Source organism: Corvus hawaiiensis, chromosome 7 (assembly GCF_020740725.1).
Source record: "Corvus hawaiiensis isolate bCorHaw1 chromosome 7, bCorHaw1.pri.cur, whole genome shotgun sequence".
Lineage (NCBI taxonomy): Eukaryota > Metazoa > Chordata > Aves > Passeriformes > Corvidae > Corvus > Corvus hawaiiensis.
The window spans coordinates 22,956,484-22,980,010 of NC_063219.1; the positions used below are offsets into that span (position 1 = coordinate 22,956,484).

Sequence of the window (23,527 nt, forward strand, 5' to 3'; positions counted from 1 at the left end):
AGAGGTTATTTATTTAGGAAGAAAACAAGTTAAGAACTGCAAGAGTAATTATTGCAATACATAATTTTTCTCTGGAACTCAGTGCAACTTGGTGGCCAAGACTTCAGCTGAATGCAGACTTCAGTCAGATATTTATTTAAATAAACATATCACCTATGCTGCAGTCCACAGGATATAAGAGTTTTTTTGAGTTACAGACTACCCCAAGGGTGAACATTAGCCAAATTGTCAAGAGAGTTAAGAAGAAACCTTTCCTATGGGCAGGTTATTTCATAAATGCTTACTGCAGGGTTTCTGACTCCCCTCCCTGAAACACATCTAGTACAGGCCACTGTCAGAGAGCATATCTGAGGAGATGGACCACTGCTCTGATCCAGTGTGTCAATTCCTATGTTGAATCAATGATACAGAGATGAAAGGTTCGATATCCTATTATCAGTCTCTTGAACCATCAAATTCTCCTCCTCTTCCCCATTCAGCTATTGATTAAATTAAATGCAGCAAGGTAAATGGGGACAGGAAAGAAATTCCTTATCTTAGCAGAGCTCTTTGTCTATGTGCTTTAGTCGGCATTATAAGGAGATGGTAACCCCAAGCTACTGAGCAATCTGTATACTAGATTTTTTCACAGCAGCCTTTCCACACAAGGATCCCACTATTTGGTTATTATTTTTAAGGACATTTAAATTTTTATGATTTTTAGTTATATAAGTATACATTTTCTGCTCATTACATGCTGCAGTTCTGGAGCAAAAAAGAGGTACAAAGAGTCTGTGAAGGACAAACCCCCACCATTCATCTGTATACTTGTGCCATGCTGACTGCTGTATGTTTTGGAAAGATTCTCTGTAGATTCACCAATCTAAAGAAATAATGAGCTTAAAGCAGTGGAACCTCTGAAAACAGTTGGCAGTTAGATAATGATGGATATGCTGCAGAATCCAGAGATCTTGGTGGTGGAGGATGAATGATGCATATAATGAAAAGAAGGCTGAAGCCGATCACCTTCCCTGTTAGTATAAACACGTAAAATGCAATTCACTGTGATGATGGTGGTGGTGCATTGCATAATAAATTATGTGTCTGGATCATAAAGGCAATATTTCATGATAGAAAAGTTTAATAGAAAATGTATGTAAATGAGTGTAACTTGCCAAATGATGCTTTTTGACTCGAGTGTAAGAGGAGAAAATAATTTCTTCTCCAGCACATTTGCAAGTTGAGCTGAAAAATGTCTGTGAGTTCCACTTTCCAATTTCACTCACATTTTCAGACATAGAGGGATAATAGATTAGTTAAGAGCTGTGCTTTATTGCTGTAAAACTGCTCAACATTGTGCAAAATTTTTGAAAGTGCTATGAGTGAAAGTTAGTGGTGAGGAAAACATGGTGGGAATTGCTGATTAATAGAGGAGAAGGACCCAGCCAAATCCTGTTCCAAAATTTCCAGGGCTTTGCATGGGCTCAAAATTAACCTGGGGGGCTAAAAATGAAGATTGTCCTAGCAGAGAAGATTTAATTAGCAGAGAGCTCCAGTGGGGGAAGAAAACCCAGGCAAATAAATAAACAGATAAAATGCTGGACGGTAACATACTGGAGAGAGACAGGAATGCTCTTGTGTTTCCCACAATCCACAGAGGTGTTATATGAGAGGTGCAGCCAGGCTTTAACAACACCCTCAGGCATGTGGTGGGACTCTTATGGTTGTCCTGTGCAGGACCAGGAGCAGGACTTCTATAATCCTTGTTGGGTCTCCCAGCTCATGGTAGGACTCTTCTTAAGGACCTCCTCTTCTTAAGATGAATATGAGAGTTTTGGGACATGTTCAGACAGGAATGTCTTTATTTACCTAGGTTTAACTACTAAAAAAATAGGGAGTGGAATATTCTGGTGAGAGTACAGGGTTGAGTTGGGGGTTTTTTTCCATGGTGTTGGCCACTCTTTGAGTGAATTTGTAGGATTTGGGTTTTTTTAATAATTTGAGTGAAATACACTTTATTATATATATATATACATAAAAATATATATATATATATGCACCAAAAAAACTTACCTGTGAGGCACTTTTAACAAAAAAATATTTTAATATTCCAGCAAAAATTGTGATTTACTATAAAAAAGTAAAATTCAATGAAATTTTCCAAAATAAATTCTAAGTAAAATTTACACATCATAGACAGCTGAAATACTGATTAAAAGCACCAAATTGACATTTTGAAACATAGCAGCTTAAATCATTGTTTTGTTTTGACATTTTGATGCAAAATGTAGATATTTTTGTGTGACATTTCCAAAGAAAGTTGGGATTTTTTTGGTAACTGTCCTGCAGAAATGTTTTATGATTCAACAAGCAAATGTCAAACTTGTAGAATTCCCATGCAACATAAATTCCACTGGCTGATCAGCTCTTATTCATGCCCTTTGAAGAAGAGCCTATCACCATAATAGAAATCTGTATTTCCACACAAAAAGTTTCAGTTCAAATTTGAATTCTAGCAGTCTCACATAATTATCCTTTTTGGCAAATTCTGTTGAGAAACAGTGGGTGTAATATTTTGTCACTTAGAGATTTTTTTGAGGCAACAGCAAATCAGAGGGAAAAAGCATAAAAATCATATTTCAAGAGTGATCTAGGAAATTATTTCATTAGCTGAAACTGGAAGTAATTGTCTTTATTTAGTCAAACACTACACTGCCCCCACCTAGACACAAGGTGAATAAATACTCACAAAAGGATTTTATCTTTGTCTCAGCCGTGCATCATTCGTTTCTGGCTAGTGGGTAGGTGTCCCAGATGTGGAAGGTGTATAAGGCTCTCTTGGCTGATGCCAGTCTTGTTACTAGATGCCAAAGCTGATGCACTGGTTTTCCAGAACTGCATATAGGTCATATTAAACAGCTATAAACAACAAAACCCGCCCCCCCCCCCCCCCCCCGCCCCATTTTTGCAGAAAGGATGGGTTGCCCATCTGTAAATCTTCCTAGGTAGATTTGGGTAGTAAAGCAACCTATACCTTTAAGGACATGAACAGAGCAGAACATGCTGCTTGATACTGAGATCTCCCAGGACTGGACCAGGAGTTAGAATTTGGTTCTAGTAATGACAAGGACCCATGAGAAACCAGACTCTGAATCCTCAGCCATCAGCAATTGGTGGCCTGAGAAGGAATTTGATTGTCTAAACTGAATCACTCTGGCACAGATTTCTGGGTTTCATTCATTTCTTCTGTACAGTTACCTAAATTCACATAAATGAATGGGAAAATAAAAAAAAGTCTTAGTATGAATGTTTATTTGTCAGAGAAGCAAAATTAAGCCATTTTCTCCAGTTTTATTTTCAGATATTATCACCAGAGCTTGATTTCTATTTTTTTCTTTTTTGTATCTAGATCCACAATATGTTTATTACAAAAAAAAAAAAAAAAAGAACCAACATGAGACAACAACAACTAGAAATCCCCTAATAACATGAAAAGCAGTACAGCTGTGCTCTGCTGAAATGGTTAATAGGAAAAGGAAAAAAAGAAAATTAGACCCTTTATTCTAGAGAGCATGCATTTATGCAAAGAGGATGTTTAGCTGGGGGTGAAGAGATGAGAACTTGGCTAGTTATGAACTTGTAGAATAATCATGGGAAAAATGATGAAGTGTTCATAGTGATATAGTAATGACATACATAAAGCAAATGTGTTATGATTAGATCAAATTGCAAAGAGAAATGAGTAAATGTTGAGAACAATGCTGTGTTCAATGTGTAAACAACACATCTCTCTCCTTAGCTGGGGTTGTTATAAGCAAGCAAGAGTTAAAAATACAAGAGCAATTTTTAGAGGCAACCTCATGACTGGCAATCAGTGCTAATAAGATTCTTTTCCTCTTGCAAGATTCACAGAAAGCCCTCAATCCATGCCGAGCACATTCAAAGGCAAGGGACTAAGCGCTCCCCTTACAGGTTCATTATCATTCGCAGGTTATCCCAAGCCAAGTGAATCAGGAAAGCAAATGAATTAGTGAGAATTAAGGAGCCTCTGCGGTCTGAACCCTCTCCAAATCTCAGCTAAGATGAAAGGTAGACGCTGATGTCTTGTGTTCCAGGGTTTTCAGAATTGGAGCCCCAGTGCCAAGCTGCTTCCTCCAGAGCCTTGCAGAAATGTGCAGGCAGTTAATGTTGCCTAACGTCTCCTGACCGTGGGTTCAGCCATGTGGGAAAAGTTTTACGAGGCTGCAGAAACCAAACCCCCTTTTACTCACAATTAATTACAGGAGAGTTGTTATAGCACCTCGCTGTCAATGAGTCCAGTGAAAGAGCACTTTCCTCTCATCTCACTCAGCAATAATCAAAGATACTCGGGTAATGTCTCAGTGCATAATAATATCAAACGGGGTAGTTAAAAGACAGCTCTAAAGCACATTGAACCACTAACAGTACTGTTTCATTGGAAACAACACCTTAAATGATAGGATTTGTACCTGACAAGAATTGGGATCTCCAGTGTTTACCTTCCCTATTTTCATCTATCTGAAATGATGCAGCACCTGACAATCTTTTAATCATTTACTTGTTTTTAGTTGTTGTGATGCAATGATATTCTGAGGGAAGCTATGGCCTTAAAGTACCTTATGCGTTGGAAAGATTTGAAAGGAAAGCAGTTTGTTTTCATTAAATACTTGTTACTGCTAATTATATTTGATCATTATAAATAATAAAGTTTAATTAAAGAAGCATGTCACCTAGAAAAAAAAATTGTTTTCCAAAGGATAACAGTATGTCTTTGCACTTGCAAGTAGGGGATGGAAATACCAAGTGAAAAATGTGCAGATATATTTGTTTGTGGGTCTGTGTGTGTTTGCACATGTGAATAAACAAAACAGTATTGGTTTTGGGAGACTAGAGGTTTGGTAGAAAAAAGAAATCTATTCAAAAGAATTTTTCCAATTCTGATAATGAAATTATATTTAAAGAGCTATATTGTATTATATCAGATGTTATCTTCATGTGTGTTTCAAATTATTTAACGTAAGTAATTATCTACAATAAAATAACATTTGGCAAATGACATTAACCAGTATTTCCACAGCCTAGGTTTGTATCAATGTTCTCATCAGATATATTTCTCTGCCATGATTTTTAATGTCATCTGTTTCATGAATGTGAAGAGTTCAGTATGAAATTACATGTTTGTCATAATAAATGTATGGGTTTAATTTTATTTTTTTTGCAAATGATATTTTTTCAAGGTTAGTTTCAAGGAAATTAATAGAAAATTAAGGCTAATAACTCAGCATGTAACTGAAGTCTTGAATTCATGTACCAATGTACATAATTGTTCCTTTAAACAATCATGCTGGAAAATTTTCTAGTTTTTACTTCCCCTCTTCATATAATTCCTGACTCATGACCTCCTATCTACCAGTCAGGCTTGATGTGCATGACTGTATCTCATTTATAATAATCATGATCTTTACAGAGTGATCGATTAAAATATTATGGTTCTTTTAAAATCAGAACGCATATCAAACGAAGCCTCACTTATAAAATAGAGAAAAAGCCCAGGCTTTTGCAGTCTCCTCAGTGTCAATAAGATGTTGTAAAAATCTCTTCATATTCAAAGACAGTTAATCATCAAAGAAGCAAATATGTTAATATGGTTTTATCACAATTGAAAATGTTGTTAGTGGTTCTATGGATTACACTGTTCTATATACACTACATTTAACACAGTTAAAAAAATGAGTCCCTCCCTGTCCTGAAATTTTTGGGTTTTCTTGAAAATCACTCCCTCTAAAAAAATATGTAGTTTAAATAAAAAGATAATATAATTAAAAGAATTGTTTTGTTTTTGGTATGCACTCTAGTTCATATAAAAAGTATTTTAGAAACTGCAGAATATTTTAATCCTGTCTTTTTTTTAACATAAAATTGCTGAATGGGAAAAAACACCATCATTATTTAAACTGGGGTTGAAAATATCTAGAGGCTTCAACAGTGGAAAATTTCTTTCCCTTCTACTTATAATTAAATCTTTTTTTTTTTTTTTTTTGGTGGGGAGGGAGGCAGGGGGAAGGAGCAGGAGGACAGTGTTAGTAATCCCGGCCACTATATTGCTTGCAAAGAAAATGCTCTAAGACTTAAAGGAAAGATAAAGGTGAACTACAGGATAGTGTTAAAATTCAACAAATCTCATTCTTAATTCTTTAACACTGCAATGTTGTTAATTTCCTAGTATCTTTTTTATTTTCAAGAAGCCTTGTGCATTTGTGCATGGAATTTGTACATTTTTCTGTTTTTTAAATTAGATGAAAGAAACATTTCAAATGATATAATTCTACCTACTCTCTTCCCAACTCTGTATCATGAGAGGATTTTATTAATTGTATTTTTAATACTGCTCTTGTTTTTAATCAGTTTCCTCGAGGTTAGCTTATGTATTACTTTTAATAAATTCTATTTACGTTATCCAGAGAATTAAAGATAGCAGATGCAGGTAAAATCCTTTTGAAAAAGGCTTGAGCATAGAACAGAAGAAAAAAACCCCCAAACCAAACCAGAAAACAATTAGAACAATCTCCCAGCCAGTATCAGCCTAGAAAGAAGCGAAGCACACACAATACCCTCAAGTGTGTGCATGTGTGGGTGGGAAGAGCTTCATAATACCAATATTATTTAAAATGGTGTGGATCTGCGGCAGCCTGCAGCAACAGCAGCTTCAGCCAGTGCTGCGCCAGCGAGGCAGCGGGCCCTGCCCTTGTGCTGGCCACAAATGACCAGTGAAATCCCAGAGGCCCTCTTGAATTTCTGCATTCTCATTTCATCAGCTGCAAAATATCTGTCACTCACGTCCCACACTGGGCAAAGTGACACCTGCCAGTCTCAAGAACAAGGACAAATTAATGTTCCTCCACCAACTGTGTCTCAGAAATGAGTGGTGAGCGGCAGCTCAAGCAATCAACAGCTTGAGTACATTGTTAAAGTTTGCAATGCATTGCTGGGGGTTCCTTTCAGACAAGGTAATTTGCAGCAGCTGTTGTCGGTTTGTGCTGTTATTGAACATGTGTTCTGCTGATTTCCCTCCTAATGAATCTTTTAAAAATATTTGCAAAATACGTGCAAAATTGCATTGCTGAGGTTTCATGAAGCTGCAAAACAAGGTGGCTGGTTTTAAACAATGCTTGGGAGAGACAGTGCAGCAGCTGCCAGACAAACATGTAAGCTAGGCACTCACCTTATCCACTCCATCTTCCTAGAAATCACTCAGAAATATTTTGGATACTAGGTATAAAATCTTCAAAAAACCCAAAACAACAAAAAACATTTCTGATGTCTGTCATCATGTCACATCATGTTATGCGATATTATATCTGCTTGTGATGAGATGCAACATGACAGGATGTAATGCAATGTAACATATAAAAAAATGTAAATAATCCACTTTTGGGGATTAGATATCTGCTGTCAACTCCTATAGCAGGAACCTGAACTGAATTTATTGAGGCGGATGGGAGCTCAGCGAACACCAGACTGTGCAGTGGTGTTTGCAAACCAGCACACATCACAATTCACTGCCTCTCCCAATTACTTTTGGATAGTTTGGCTCTTATATGACTGTATTACAATGTTAAATAGAAGTTCTTGTGGTGAACAGTCTTGTGACTCAATAATTTCGTTAATTATCACTGCCTACAGCAATCACTCTGATGATGACTTGCCATGAGTTTGTACATTTTAAAAAATACTTGTTGGAAATAGCTGTAGTGTTTTTCATAGTAAAACACACAGGGTGAACAGAAAATTGTGTAGTACCCATGACATAACTGGGGGGGTAAAAACAGTGGTTTGGGCCAAATAAGAGGCTGCTCAGGACAGTGTAGCCTGCTGAGGTCTCCCTGGGGCTGGAGACCTTCCTTCCTTTGGTGGCATAGCTGTATCTCTCAGTTAGTTACTGATCAAAAAGCACCTACATTTTAGGATAGGACAGGCTCCACACCCTTGTATCACAGTCACAGTTCACCAGTGCTTTCTGCCAGCTCTGGAGGAGTGGGCTTGGGCACAGCTCTGAGCAGGCTGTGCCCACAGGTGCCTCAGGAGCCAGAGGGCTGTGACATGGAGAGTGGGCATTTGAAATATTGGTGAATGTAGCCTGAATGCTCCGGGGTATTCTGTAACAGTGGGGAGTTGGCTTTTGAAGTATCACATAGGTTACTGATGATTTGGGGAAATGAAAAGATCTAGATTTGCCTTCACATAGCCAAGGATAGGGAAAAGGGTTTATCACCAGCAGTGGGAGGAATGCAGAGGGGAGTACCCCAGTCCCCTGACCTTCTCCCAGCAGAGCCCAGGTCTCCCTTTGCTTCTGCCCCTGAGTTCCTACTGACTCACTGTGGCAGCTGATTCCAGCCCAAAATTCACCTATTTGTGTGTCCGGAGCCTGGGAAAAAAAATCCATGCCATTGTATTTCACCAGTAATTAAGTGCTAATGGATGTTTTAGAACTTGTTTTTAATTTTCTTTCAACAGAAGACAAAATGCCACATTGTCTGAAGCTTTGTCTGCCCCACAGGCACTCTGCAAAAATATCTCCTTACAGCCACAAGGGCTTCATCCCCAGTATGTTTGACTGTGTTGGGAGTTCGAGCACAGGTGAGTGGACAATATTTTAAGTACTAGGTTTATTCAGTGTTCTCTAAGCAGGGTTAGATAATATGATATTTACAAAGCCCCATTCTCTGTATCCTCGAAGGTTTGCCCACTTTGGTAACATTGATGCCATTGAACCTGTATTAGCAGCAGTGAGGGGTGGCTGTAAATTTTGCCTCGTGTAGACAAGGCTTACAAGGTAAGCAGGCAGACCCCCAGCTGCAACTGCTTGCCTGGGAATGGAACCTTTTATTTGCTGTCATAGTGATGACTTTTAATTGTCCCAATAAACAAGCTTTTAAAAAGCTTCTAAAATGTTCTCTAATAACACACTTTGGTCTTTAGCCATAGAAATGCAGAAATAATTAGAAGTGCCATTGTGTACAGTGCCTTCTGGACTGGGCTGAAGGTGAAGGAGAAAGTATCATGCTATCCTTGTCAGCTGCAAGGGTAATTACTGCTGGCTGAAATTACTCAACATTTGTTTATAAGCTCCCCAGAGCATGCTGTAAATAGATTGTCTGTTATAGTCCAATCACATTAAAACGCTGCTCCTTGCAAACTGCTACCTCCTGTTTTCTGTAAGCTAGACAGAGAAAGCCTGCTGCTCACTTACTGAGCACCAAGCACTGAAGAGCTATGTTTAATATGATTGTTTTCATTAGCTCTTCTCCGTCTGATATTACATTTATAGTTTGCTGGGCTTGAAGACTGGCGTGTTGCATTGCTTTCATTTGCTGTAGTAAGAGTGAATAGCTTTATTTCTGGAGGCTGTATGCAACAGTTGATGGGAATTTTGGAACAGCAAAAGTGGGGGAATATCTACAGACAACTTGGGCAATGGTGTTTTTCTAGTTGCCTTCTAAATGCTCTGCACCAGTTCCAGCAGTGGTTGCGTTGCCTAAATTGTCCTTTGAAGGACAAGAAGTATTTTCATAAAAGGTTAGAAAGAATGTATTTTCCTTAGCACTGGATTTCACACTACAGCATTGTCCTGTCCATTATGACCCGAGTTGTATGAAATAGTGATGCAGCCACAGCCTGTCTGTTTGATTTGCTCTCAGCATGATTTACCACATCATATCACAGCAGTTCAGGTATTTCCAATAAATATGGGGACAAATTCATCGCTGACATATGCAGAGAGAATTCCAGTGCTGTCGATAGAGTTGCATTTGCTCCCACCAAGGTGAATCTGCCCACTAAACTCAAGATTTAGGGGAAACAAATAGAATTTTGCAAAAAAAAACCTAAACCCCAAAACAAAACAACCCAACACATAAAAACAAAATCCAGACACCTGCCATCTCCACATATTATAAAAAATACAAAAAATAAAGGCAGTGCATATCCGATACTGGGTATCAGAGGCAGAAATATGAAACCCCTGTTTCATGAGTAATTCATGAGAACACACACAAAGGGTATTTCAACAGTACTCATTTTTATTTACCACTGATTATTCCCCCAGATTAGTACTGATTATATATAGAGCAAAGTGTGGACTCATGTCACATTTATTTGAAAAGGTTAGTATCAACAAGCTGCCTTGCATATCTCCTTAGCTGGAAAAAAAGTCTAGATATTGCTGAATTTAACCTGATTTTCTTAGGCACTGCACTGGTGTAAATCCTCATGGAGGACATTGCAGCTATGACAACTTACACCAGCACCTGAGCTCCCCTGGAAATAACACAACAAAGCAGCTATGTTAGTGACCAGTGGAGAATTATTAAAGGAACACAGATAATGGGAAGAAAATAAACGACCTGGATAGAAGAGCTACTATGCAATGAAGTGCAGGTAAATCACTATACTGGACACCTTCCAGCCTCATGTCCTAGGTGCCTTTCTCCCTAATTTTAACATCTGCCTTATGCTTCTGTTCTCTGCAAACCAGTCAGAAAGGGAAAAGAATTGAAGTTTGGATATTCACATTTGTTTCTAACTGGCATCATTGCCTGTGGAAAACTGTCCTTCTGGGAAAGATGCTGGAGTGCTAGAAGTGATGATTCAATTGCCCATTAAGATAATTCCTGGAAGTACTACTTTCTTGAGGCTGTATTTCCAGGAATGGCAATCACGGCGTCACTGCTCTGTCAGTGCGTTAGGTATCTCCAGAAGCGGACACAGCAGGTGAATATTTCCAGTTACTACAAGTAATACACCACAGGTTAGATCTCGTGGTTATCTTTATTTGCAAAAGCAAAAGCTGACTAGTGCAGCATATTGCAATCTTTTGATGATGAACTATACCAATTGTTTTGCAATAAGCAGAAGCTTCTTTGCAATCCAGGTAACATTTTTTTATGTTCCTATTCCTGCTTTTTCGTGCTATTAGAGAAGCAGTGAATCTTTAAAGAGAAACTTCCTACAGCTAAAAAAGACATTAAGGGGGAAAAAAGCTGGGAGCCATAGTGACAGGTACAACTAAGGCTGTATCCTTCGGTTCCCTGGAAACCAGTCAAACACTATCTCATCTTGCAATGGTTGTGTCTGATCCTCTGCTTCAGACATCTTCCTAATAATGGCAACTACAGAGGTGACTCTCTGCAAATAAGGGCTTACAGCAACTGGACATCCATCATATATCTCCAGAGCAACATTAGACCACCCTAATGGGTACTCCCGTCTTCATTATGATATTAATTCTCTAAATTTCCAAAGTGATTTCATTTGTAAAATGACAAAGGCTGGCTGCTCAGGAGACAAAGTGTTTTCATCCCCCTCCTGCATGCTTACAAAGGCTTGCTCTCTTTAGTCTTTGGGGGAAAAGAAATTTGATAGCATTAGATCTCTTGTGATACACAAGGCTGCCTAACAGCTACACCACCTGCCAGCACCGCATGCCTGCCCATCCAGCCTGAAGATTCTAAAGCAATGGTTGATGAGTAGAACATAGAAGTTGGGGGAGGCAGCGGGGGGCTGGTAGAAACTATGCAGGGAGAAAATAGAAGCTGTATAAAATACTCAGTGTGAAAGTGAGGCAGGATTGAGGGTAAGGGTGAGGTCAGAGCCAAGGCTGGAAACTGAATCAATCTGACCAAGGTTGGTTTGGTTAGATTAGGTAAAAGCATGATTTTCTCCCTGGTGTATCAGAGCCTTTGCTGTGACCACAAATTCACTGACAGCCAACCAAAGCAAGCTTTTCACAAAGAGACAATTCTTTGCATAGCTCCTGATCTTCAAACTCTTGAGGATTAAATAAAATAGAGACGGAATTTAAAAAGGAAATCAGTAAACCCGTGACGTCACTAAATGTTTTTCCCCAAATAGTGACTAACTAAAGTGCCTGACTGAATAATAGTGAGGAATTAGGAAGCTCTTTTAAGGGCAGTGACAGTTGTAACCTGGCTGGTGAATAAATTTGAAAGCAAAACAAGACAGTATTTAATGCACTGAAAAGTATACAAGACACCAATCTCACTAGGCTTTATTCTGCTTTAAGAAACAATCTTTTAATTTGTTTGGTTCTGGATTTCCTTTCATTTACACTTGTTCTGTCCTGTTGCCATCTGCCATCGAGCTTGCAGGCAGCAGTGTGCAAGGAGACTTGCACCAAGGAGTCCAGTTCCTCTTCCCAGCAAAGACCACCTTCAGCAAGCAGCTGATTTTAGTTGCTCCTCTTACGATTGCATTCCCTTTGTCCATGCTACACTGCTGGATTTCTATTGCACCAGCTACTTCTACACCCCCTTTAGGGATGAATCTCAGTAAGCAGGGCCAGCACTTGGTACTGGTATAGCTGCATGGCCCCCAGTCTTAGGGCATCCTGTATCCCGGGTGTCCTTCAGACAGCAAGAAGATAGCAAAGAGCCTGTGGGGGACTGCAGCCCAAAGCCACATCCCCACGTGTCTCACGCACTCCCTTCCCAGGCATGTGGGGCAGCTCTTGGGATGACTGTGCTGGGTGGTGTGACACTCAGAGTGGCATGTGGCTCTGCATCCCACCACTGCCTTTCATCAAGCATTTACTGCAAATGGAAATTTTCATTAAATTTTATAAATATGTAAAAGTGTTTCCATCTCACAAATTTGGAAACATCACTGTAAAATCTTGTTTAAAACTAAATTAATTAGCAACATTAAATATGTTGAAGAGGATGACTCTTTTACCCCAGAGGAAGCCTTCATGTTTAGTGTAGAGTTAAGCTCCTTTTTTTCCAATTCTCTCTTTCTTTCTGACCCTATAAATCTTGCATTCTTTGCTGAACAGCCATGCAGCTTCAGCAGGAAGCAGACTGCCCCCCTCTTTTCCCTTCTCTGCCCTCCTTCCCCAAATCTCCAGCAATTGTGGCTTAACTTGGTTGTCAGAGCCTAGGCTGGAGCTGTAGATTTGAACCCCCTCACACTGAGGAGGTTGCTGAACCGTAGTCAGCTCACCAGTTTCTGGGTGAGTGCTTTAACCACTGCTATAAAAGATGAGCAGCAGTATCACCACCATCCATCTTTAAAAATAAAGGGTAATCCAGTTGTCCAGCCCTCGAGGAACAAAGCCCCTATGAGTCAGAGGGTTTTGCTGAATGTGAATGAGGGTTACATCTTAATGCTTAACTGGAGGCTCTGTGTGCACATGTTAGTCTGATAGGAAAAACGATTTTGGATTATTAGCCTCTCTTCATCACTCCCTAGCAGATTTGAACATCACCTCAACTCCACATACTTTCTGCTAAAAATCCTTGTTTCCAGTAGTAAGAATGTACCATGAAAGCAACCCGAATCTTCAACTTGGATGCCTAAATTTTCCTCAGAAATCATATCTTTGAATGTATTGTTTTAGACATTGGGGCTGAATTTTAATGCTATAATGATCCTGCCAGATGATGACCGACTGTTGTTTCTGTGTCATCTTTTATAGGCATGGGAGATGGAGATGCTCAGAACCTCCTGGTAATATGCTACTTTCCAGTTCCACAGCTTCATTTTTCTGCACTTCAAGTGTTCAGCATAAAGTCATGATGGTCTGAGGTGGGTTGGCAGCTGTCCCTATCTGTTATTTATGATTTTTTAAATTTTGCATTCCATAGAGTCAAATTCAAACATGCTGTAAGAAACTCTACTGTGATTGCTTATCTCAGGGATAAACTTGTCTCCATCTTATATGCTTATGATGTTATTGATGGCCCTTTGGCCCCCAAATTAAATTATTAATGGAAAATTCTTTGTCATTTGTTTCTCAATGTCACATGAATGTAAAAGTATTTTTCAGTGCTGCTTCATGGAGAAGACATTCTGCTTTTGCATTTAACTTCACCTTTTCTGAAAGAGGTGCTAAACTATTATTCCTTTCCATCTTTAACTAAATACCATAGTTCTCTGTCTAAGATTAATCCATTGCAGCTGCTAGTAATGAAAGCTCTCCTAATACCCCGAAGTCGTGCTTTTTTTTTGCAAAAATCATAGGCTAATATTTAGAGGCTTGTGCCAGTCTCATGTAAGTTAACGAGTATAAATCCACTCTGGCATCATATGGTTTCTGTCTTCCATGGCTGCCTTCCAAAAGCTTGAAACTCCAACCTAATGTGTCACTTCAGTATGGACAACATACTGCATAATATGTTAGGGAAGAAACCATCCCATTTCCTAAGCATTTTGGATGCTCTGTATTAATCTAGCATAGACCTGGAGCAATCATTGTACTGTGTTTAGGCTTCCTGAGCTTTACTATGCAAAGAATTATTTTCCCAAGGCTGACTGTAAGAGCTATAGTATTTTGGGCAGGAGGTCTGTGCTTAGGAACAAGAGGAGCATTGCTTTGCTGTGAATCAGTGGGGTGAAAACCACGGTGAAGCATGTCTCACCACCTCATTTGTGGTGAGGAAAGCCCAGACCCACGAGGAGTGGTGTGGCATAGACATTTTGCATGTGTCCTTTCTGCTTTCATGTTACGGGGCAGCAGAGCTATGACCACTTGGTACGGTCCATCCTGGCAGTTATGCATGGAAGGGTTGAATGGAATTCTTCTCTTTACAGGCCTGGGGAAAGTGAAAACTTGGTGCAAATGCTGTTTAGTCTTTTGCCAGGCTCAGATTCATAAAGACAAAAATGTGGCTGGAAGCCACTTCTATTTGCTCTCTCCACCCAAACAGTACTTTTATTGCTGAGTCTCCAGAAGGCACAATACAGAACCTGACCGCTGCTCTCCTCTCAGATGCCTCTCAAGTAGAAAACAAGTTGTTTGCCATTTTCTTCCCTTGTCAGATCAAGCCAATACACATACTCAATATACCTATCTTGAGAAGTTTTCATTATTGATGACTCTCACTTTCTCTGCAAACAATATATTTTCTGCAGCACCCGTCCAGGTAAATAGGGTTCACTCTGGAAATAGAAGGAGCAGAACCATATGGGAGAGTATAAAAATGAACTGACCTGAACTACGGTTCTGAAAACACTGTAAATTGTTTCCGTACCTTGACAAAGTGCTCACACTGGGTAGGAACGCCTTTGTTGTTGTGACTTGTCCTCTAATTGTCTGGCACCTTCCAGGGAATAGTTTTGCTCATTTGCTAAATTATGACACAGGGAGATAGTTTGCCAGCTTGATCTGGTCTTTCCTGCATTAGCAACAGTTTTTCATTGAGTTCCTATGGAATCCAATACATGAAAAAGCTGAAAGTTTGCTCAACTTTTTTTAATGTTTATACGACACCTGCTTTCAGCGGTATTTGAACCAGTGGTAGTGGGGAGATGCCACAACTTCATTGGACTCTGGAGCATGACTGTACATATATGTTGCAGGTTTGATAACAAACTCTTTCAGGGATTTGGGGTGTGGAGATGTCTGCACTCACTTATGCTTACTCAGGCAGCTCTGAAGTAATTTTGCACCCCTTCCATGCACGTATATTTTAAGAAGTCACAAGCGTATTGCATATAAAATAGCTGTGTAGTATAAGTATTATACATCCATGCGGTATGTCTCTTCAGCACTGCTCTTTCAGAACCTTGCCATTCAGGAATGTAGGTACACTCAGAAAAATTCTGTTAGCATATATAATTTACCATGAAAAATATTGGTCCCACATTACAAAAAAGTGTGTACTGTACAAACACACTCCAAGCTTGTTGCTTTCATCTTGTATTTTTATTAGCTCTGTAGACAATATTTGTTTTTTGCTATTTGGAATGGTAATAACAGGAATTATGTCTCCTTCACTAAGCAAGCTTTTTTAATATAAATAGGATTTGTATATGCTAATTAATAATGCATTGTATCTACACTGACTACTGGATACTGTAGCCCTTAAGAGGAAAGGACTGCACATAGGCTGGTCACTTCAAATCCAAACTTGTCAGGTATTCTCTGTGCACCAGAGCAATGCTGCTTTTTGAAGGAAGTGTCTTTATTATGCAGTTCAAGATGGCCAACACCCAAGCATGATATTCTGCTTTTGACCTTGTAAAAATCATTTGCTGTTCTGAAAGCAGGAACACCTCATGATAAAACCATACTAGGTGATAACAACATTTTGCCAGATTGTGCTGAGAATTGCTCTGAGAGGGAGGAAGACGTTTCCATTGATTGTTCATCAATCTTCAGATTGTCTTCAAATGATGAACAGTTCAGAATTTCAGCCCTGCATGTCCGTGGTGTGAATGTACCCCAAAACCATGAGGGAGCGGGGGGATGTGGCAAGGCAGAAAGGGTGAGCCCCAGCCATGCAGACCCACACACAGCATGACAGGCAGAGGACAGAGGGCAGCCTTCAGCTTTGTGTCCTGAGGAACAGTATTATCAGTGTTTGGGTTTGCGGAGCCATTTGCGTTGGTTTCCAGTGCAGGAAGAGGAGGCTGATAGTGATACTATTTACAATTCATTATGAGAAGATTGCAGAAGATTGTTGAAGACAGGAACCACTGACCTCCCATTTCTCTTTCATCTGTAGGAGTACATTCATAAACGATAGTCCACTTTAAGGACACTGGAGTGGAGAATTATACTGGGCTGCTTCTTCTACAATCTTCTTTACCTTTTGGGTCAGCAACATCACTAATTGGCACTTGACAGTACTTCCAGATACTCCTTGTGAATCTCATAGTGTGATTGATGGTTGATTACATAAAGAGAAGAATCCTCTGTTCCATTTTAGTCTGTCAAAAACTAGATGTTGCATAGCATGTACCACATCTGGCAATTGATAGCACCATGTTTGTTAAGGTTATCTGATTGGAAGAGCTGCAAGACATGAATAAGGCAGCAAAGCTGCATGTGATAACCTCCCCACAGTGAAACTGCATAGGCTGACAGTTAGCTTCATGCTTGCCATTTTAGCATTCTGCATTTTTAAAGTGCAGTAGGGAGCTAAAGTAATGCTCCCTATTTTCTGAATGCACTTGCAGACAAAGATAGCCTTTAATGTGCTTAACAGATTCATTTTTTATCCTGCTGAATTTTTCAAAACGATTTTTCACATCCTAAAACAGTAGGAATTATTTTGATGCCTGAAAGTATTTGAGGGACTAATTCATTTTGCAGTAGAACTACTGCAACTTTTCTCTTGATGATCAAAGAAGAATAACTGAAGTTTCATACCATTTGTTATTACATGTCTAAAGTATAGCTCTTTCTATATATTTTATAAACCAATTTTTTCAAATGCGTGTTCAATACAGGAAAGTTAGTAACCTTGCTGTTCTCAAAATATGTAGGCTGGTATATACAAAGGAGTTGCTATCAGCCCTAATGAGAAAAACCTATTTTATTGTGTGGGATTAGTAATGTGCATCTTCTTTGGCTCATTTTACATAGTTTCCTCTGCTGCAGACATCGTGCTAGTTAACAGCATCTTCAACAGAAAGCAAAAAGCTGTACTAGTGCATGCAGTGGACTGGATAGCTCTGACCTGCCATTGAGTGATGGATGTCTTCATAGCAGCTGAGGAAAACAGCATAACAGAGAGAAATGTTAGTGTTGCATTGCATATTTTTGGGCAATATTAGCTCTGAATCTCAAATGCCCTAACACTTGCATGCATTTCAGCACTACCTCCCTATGAGTGCATTACATAAATCTGAATTCTGGGCAGCGCAATGCAGACTTGCAAACCCTTCTTCTCTGAACTCTATTATTTATAAGATTAAAACCCCCGAGGTTTCAAATGGCAGGTTTATTGTCAAGTACAATGTACTCTTCGTTCTGAATGGACAAAAGCCTTTGAGCTTACCTGAGTCTACCTGGCAGTCCTCAGTGCTACTGTGTATTAGTGGAGGCCAATCTTTTCTCCAGGGGTGTAAGACAAGCATCCCATAGGGCCCTCCACCTGGACCACTAATACATGCCACTGATACATGGAGGAGAGCTCTTCCTTTACAAGCATTGGCTGCATGGCCTCCATCCAGGGCAGCCTCATATTTAGAAGCACTCAGAAAATGTAGAAAACAGATACCCACTTGGTTCAGATTCTGAATTTCTTTGCACTACACCCACAAATAGATGTTGAACCTCACAGATGTGTTCATTCTTAACAGCCATTCAATGAATCTGGCATGGGGTGGCCAAAAGTATTTGCTCTGTGGTTTTCTATTTTTTGATATTCAAAGGATGTGGTGAGCCTTTAATGTCGTAAATAGAAAAAGAATATAAACAGTGGATTTCAGAAAGCCTTTTTAAATCTTGCTGGTGCAAATCTCACAATGCAAGTAAAGTTCCAGATTTTCTAGCAAAATAAATATTTAGACTGTGGTCAGGTATAATCAGAAGTTAAGGTTTTATAATTTTTTTAAATGGAGAAGGCACCAGAGGCTCCTAAGACGGCCATTAATAATCATATTATGAGGCATTTCATCTGGGGAATTTTGAAGAACCATAGTTGGTCTTCCAAAGTGTCAAATGTCTTTCAGATGTGCTGGTGTTAATGAAACATATATTCATCAATCTTTAGGGTAGGAGGTTTTTACAGCTGCTTACCATTGCTACATATGCACATAAAAATCTCCTCTCTTCTTCTCAAATCACAGGCAAGGGAAAAAAACCAAATATTTTTTTAACTAAAAAGAGAGATATGTTAGCTTCTTTGACTTGAACTGCTCCAGCAAGTGATCTCAAAAAATTGCTGACCACCCTGTTTGCCACATTGGGTTGTTTTATGCCAAGACTTTTAGTACTAATGAAGGCACACAAATAGAAACCAGTTGAAGTTTTGTAAGATCTAGCTAACTCTATTAGTTTTTGTAACAAAGATAAGAGCTTTTGGACTTTGGACATAAGAATGAAAGAAGTAAATAATGGTTAATATAAAAAAGGGCATACAGTTCTTTTTTAATGGATTAATAAGAGCAATTAACCTTGTAGTGCATTAACATTTTAGAACTGAAATATTTGTAAGCGAGTTAGTTTTACATGAAGTGTCTTTGTAAAGGTCAAAGTCAAACTGTATTTTAAAAGAAATTTTAAGCTCAAAAGTTTGTATTTGCTGACATTGTCTGTCCAGCAACACTAGGAATCACCTAAATTTAATACTAAAAAAAATAAGTACATATGAGATACATAGTCGATCAATACAATTTGCAAGTGCATATCTAAATTGTACTGTGTAGTACTAATAGAAACTTATTCCAGAATTAGGGGAGGAGCTGTTTTATTTCATTTTGTGTTATTTTTTATTTTATGTTTCCAAGTCACAGGTATTTTAATTCAGGTGTATGATGTTTATGCCAACAGACTACAGGAATCTCTGTTACATTAACTGTAGTGGAAATTGTGCTGATTTTAACATTCAAGCACACAACATGTCGTAAGTTAATTTTGGTCACTTCCATGTGCCTGTTCAGAAGGCTAAACTAATTAAAAGAACTGGCTGTGTTTATTGAACAGCCAAGACCTTGATACAGCTATGGTTTACAGATGCTTTGTATAGGCAGAGGGGAAACAATGCATGACCGAGATGGTGAATAAGAGACTGTTGTGAAGATTTGTCCTCAGAAGTTTGGTTTGAAAAAAGAGATTTTAGAGGTGATGAGCATTGATGTAATGATTTTAGAGAGCAAGCATTGCAGGGAGAAAACCATGGATTTCTTTGGTTTATAAGCAATGGTTTGCGTTGGGGCTTTTTCTGACCTCGGACTCATGGATGCCACTGTTTCAGGGTAAGGCTTTCCTCCTCAGAAACATGCCAAGACACTTTAGGACTGCAAATAAATTTTTACATTGTCTTTGCTGTATTTTCCTTTTGCTACATATTTTAATCTGTCTGTTGGGATTTTACCATTTAAGTCTTCAGCTTGTTTGACATGGCTCCTGATGGCTTGGGCAGCTTCTGTGGACTCTTCACAGCTGAGGAGTCTTTCAGAGGTGGCAATGACATGACTTTATGGCTCATTCATCTACCTTATCTCCTATGGCTCTATGGGGTCAAGCTCTTGGCTTTAAAGGATGTTTCCTCACTGAGGCCCAGGAACAAAAAATGTTGGTCCTTACTTTGCTTTCAAGTTTTCTGACTCTTCTTCTACATCTGACTAGGAAGGAGGAGAACCCAGCAATAATTCTGGCATGAACAGAATGTGCGTAAGAGTCTGCTTTTTCCCCCAGATATTTTCAGCTTTCTCTTTACTTACTTGAATTCTTCTATTTTATACAGAAATTAGAGTATCTTGGGGGAAGAAGCTGTGCTTTATATGGCTACAGTGACAGCACAGAAAGCCAAGAAGGAATTAGGACACTATTTGTTAAGGGAGTAGCTTTCTGACTGTTAGTTTCAAGTTTTTTAATCACTGTTTCCCTCTCTTTTCCATAAAGCTAGCTCACAGTGCTCATAAGGCACTTTTTACTATTTAAATTGTTAATTATTTTTCTATATGCTTATGATACTTACATCTGCTGAGCTGCATGATTTAGGACAAAAGTCTCCCTGTTATGTGTCTCAAGCAATCAATGATATCCTTGCCTAGCACTCGAATGCCAGTACTAAAATTAGAATTAGAGGGCAACCAAGAGAAGACCAAATTGTAGGATTTGTGTAGGATAAGGAAAGCACCTAGATATATTATTTACCATTTAATTTTATATGACTGATGTGACAAGAGCCAGCAAGCCGGCCAAGAGCTGACGATACTAGAATGTGTAAAAAAGCATAGGAAGGGAGTGTTTGAAGGAAATTACGCTCTTAAGTAGTGGTCAAAACACATGAGGAGCTAGTCAAAAGCAAAAAAAAAAGCACAAGAAAACTCAGCGTTCATAACAGCATAGGCCAGTTCATGGGCACACGGGATCATATGTTTATAGCTTAGTTTTTGCTGCTAGTGGAAATCCAAAGTTTTGAGCTGTTTAACCTTTGTTTAGGGATATTGCCAATTTTGTGGGCTTCAGAATGAGGATTAGACTTTCCAAAGGTTTGGAAGGTGAGCTGATAATTCGCTTCACAGGCTTAGGGCTTTTGCTTGCCTTCTCAGAATGATTCTTCAATGTGTATGGCATCATGTCCGACAAGGCATTGAGATGCTTTAGGGAGAGGTGCACAGACAGAGAATGGAGAGAGTCACATATGGTAGGGAAACCCCATAACCAATAAAGAATATCATAGGAAGCCTTGGGGAACAACTGAGTGAGGGAGGGAGATCATAAGAGGATTCAGGTGTGTTCTTTAATGAATCCTACAAAAGTGGTTTAAAAGGGCTCCACTAAAGACTCAATCCACTTATTGAAAATAAGAAATTTTGATAGCTTCAGATGACATCTCTTTGCAGATAAGCTTGAAGAGCCTGTTTTACCTGAACCACAGCTGGCACATAATGCTCATATAGCTCTTTTCTTAATTTATTGAAAGTTCTTTGGTGTTGAAAATCAACCAATTGAAAAGCAAGCTTGTCGCAAAATTTCAAGTTGATAAAGACAATCATAGTGTCTTAAAAGTGTTGGACTTAGGCAGATTCCCCAAACTATTAGAGAAATATCAAGACAGTTGTAGAGCTGTTTCTCTTTGTTAGCTGGGAATTCTTTACAGCCCTTTCCCTCTCTACCCCTATGACTGCATATTTTACTCATTTTGGTTGTTTTAAGAAACACTGATTTATGGAAGGGAAATTTCTGAGGAAAAAGAAAAAGTCTAGGAAATTTTCTCAAGCCAACAGCACCATTTGAGAGGACCATCCCAAAATGTAGGAAACCAGAGTTTAAATTCCAGCTTGAGCAGCCCAGTAGCATCTCAAAATCACACAATACAAACTCTTCAGAAGAAATCAGTGGAATAACATCTACTGCCTACTTCATTGGATATGGCTGGAAGGAGGTGCAGGGAGGAAAAATCAGGTCTCATGGTAAGCTCAGTAACAAGCTTTCCCATAAAGGGCTGACAGTGAAGAGATAGATGAGGTCCAGGCAGTTTCCAGAAAGGAGCCCAGTATCTCTCTTTTGTTTGAGAGTATTTTGTCACCAAGGCTTGCAGATACCTTTACATAAATAGCTAAAGCCACATCTCAAAAGCTAATCTGGTTCCAAATTGTTCCACATCCAGAGTGAAGGCATTGAACATTGAACCTTGTCTCCTGGCCTGTTTTTGGTATGTGAACAACTAATCACCTGAAAGGAAACAGTGAGTTCATGAGTATTCATTTTTGTATGGTCTTATCTAATAGCAAGCAAAATATTTAGCAGAATTCCTCTGTTGACAATTTGTTTATTGGGAGTGAAACTTGTAGGCAGGGGATCAGCAGTAGGTAGTAGATCAGCATCTGACATCTAAAAGTTTTTTGTTAACGAAGTGTAGGAATCTATTCATTTTCCAAAGCAGGGGGCTCACCAGTGAACACAGACCTGTGGCAAAAGGAATTTTCTTACCATTGCCACCTCTCTGCCACCCCAAAAACCACGGCTTTCAAAGGGCTGTTCTGAGAATGGAGACAGACCTGACTGAGAGACACTTGTTCTTGCCCACTGAATTCCCAGTGATCTTCCTCGGCAGATTCAGAGGACCACATTCCAGTGAGGTCCTCTGAGAAGCACTCAACATTGAAAATGTTTCAAATCTAACTAGAGCAGGGTTTTATCTTTCCAGTCGCCTCTCAAAACTAAGGTCAGCAACCCTGGCTTTTATTCTATTTTGTAATGAAACCTGCTGTTAGAGCCACACCATTTTCCTGTTCTAAGCTTTGAAGATGGTAAGCATAGGCAAACAACCCAACCTATCTTTGAGTGTCCAGCTCATTCCTGTTTAGATGCTTCTCTATGTTGTCTTCTTAGCCTCTCCTACTCTCCACAGATAGAGTCAGTCTGGAGATGAAAGATTTTGCTGTTTCATTTTTACATGATTTGTGTTTCCAGATAATTAAACTGTCCTTTAAAATCAAATGTAACAGTACTACTGTTAGAGAAATAAAAGTGTGCTGCACTGGTGGTGTAAAAAAGTGGTCCTGGCGCTCACACAGCAAATGTTCAAATTAGTAATATTAATTACAGCAATTGTTACAGGAAATCTACAAACAAAAAAGAACCCAAACTAAGCTAGGGAATAACATTTTTAAAGCCAAATGCAATAGTAAGAGAGAATTTCATGTCCCTAGTGAGTTGAGGGTCATGGGGCTGGTAGTGTTCATTCTGGGTTTTGGGCAAAAGGGATAACTGAGTCCTGTAGCTACAGCAAAGATTAATTCTCTAGTTTTATTTTTAGAGGGCTTGTCTAATTTTCAGCATTGGGATCTGCCTAAAAAAGGGAACAGAAACTCCTGCAGATAGGTACAACTTTCTCATGTACTTTGCTACATCTAAAGCATGAGAAGAGGAAAATTACAGATGCTTTTGAAGCATCTCAGTGGCTGCCCCATAATATCAAGGAAACAGCTTTAGTCCCACTGCCATCAGAATCTCCCAGCCATGGGGTCTACGGCACTTGTGGTACACTTGGGGCCGCAAAGGAAGGTGTCTTTGGCTCTGAGGTCAGTATTATCTGTGCATTTTGAA

The 23,527-nt window shown here is 39.1% G+C and overlaps 1 long non-coding RNA gene across 1 annotated transcript in view; it reads left to right on the forward strand.

The window, feature by feature from the left end:
* Nucleotides 1–23,527, forward strand: part of LOC125328944 — a 64,889-nt gene that overhangs the window by 9,242 nt on the left and 32,120 nt on the right. The window contains exons 4-6 of the long non-coding RNA XR_007204974.1: nt 8,515–8,637; nt 10,247–10,437; nt 13,493–13,602. This is a non-coding gene — a long non-coding RNA (uncharacterized LOC125328944). The remainder of the gene's footprint in view (nt 1–8,514; nt 8,638–10,246; nt 10,438–13,492; nt 13,603–23,527) is intronic.